Below are 436 nucleotides of genomic sequence, written 5' to 3' on the forward strand. Positions count from 1 at the left end.
ACCAAAAGTATACATATCAATCTCGAACGCACAATATATCAGCAGACATCATGCTTTTTTTCCATGACATCTTTCCCGTTTCTTATTTTCCCGAGATTTTCCCTAACTCTTTCCTCTTGGGAAATAAAAGAATATTAGTGAGATCCCTTCGCATTTTTTTTTCTTTTCTTTTAGGCAATATACAATTTTCTGTTCTTTACGCTGGATCTCAGACATTTTTACTTTGCTAATGTTCAAAGACAACGAGCAATAAAACAAGTATGGAATGCTCGATCTAAATGTTCCAGAATCCAGATGGCTGCATTTACAAGGATCTTTACAACTCTTTCCCTTACTTTCAATATCTCTTTTGTGTGTCTATATATGAGAATATCCATCTGTCTCTGTTGGTATTTCATTTTCTCTCTTTCATCCGCTCTTTTCTTCTATCACTCAT

This window comes from Penaeus monodon, chromosome 24 (genome assembly GCF_015228065.2).
Source record: "Penaeus monodon isolate SGIC_2016 chromosome 24, NSTDA_Pmon_1, whole genome shotgun sequence".
In the NCBI taxonomy this organism is placed as follows: Eukaryota; Metazoa; Arthropoda; class Malacostraca; order Decapoda; family Penaeidae; genus Penaeus; species Penaeus monodon.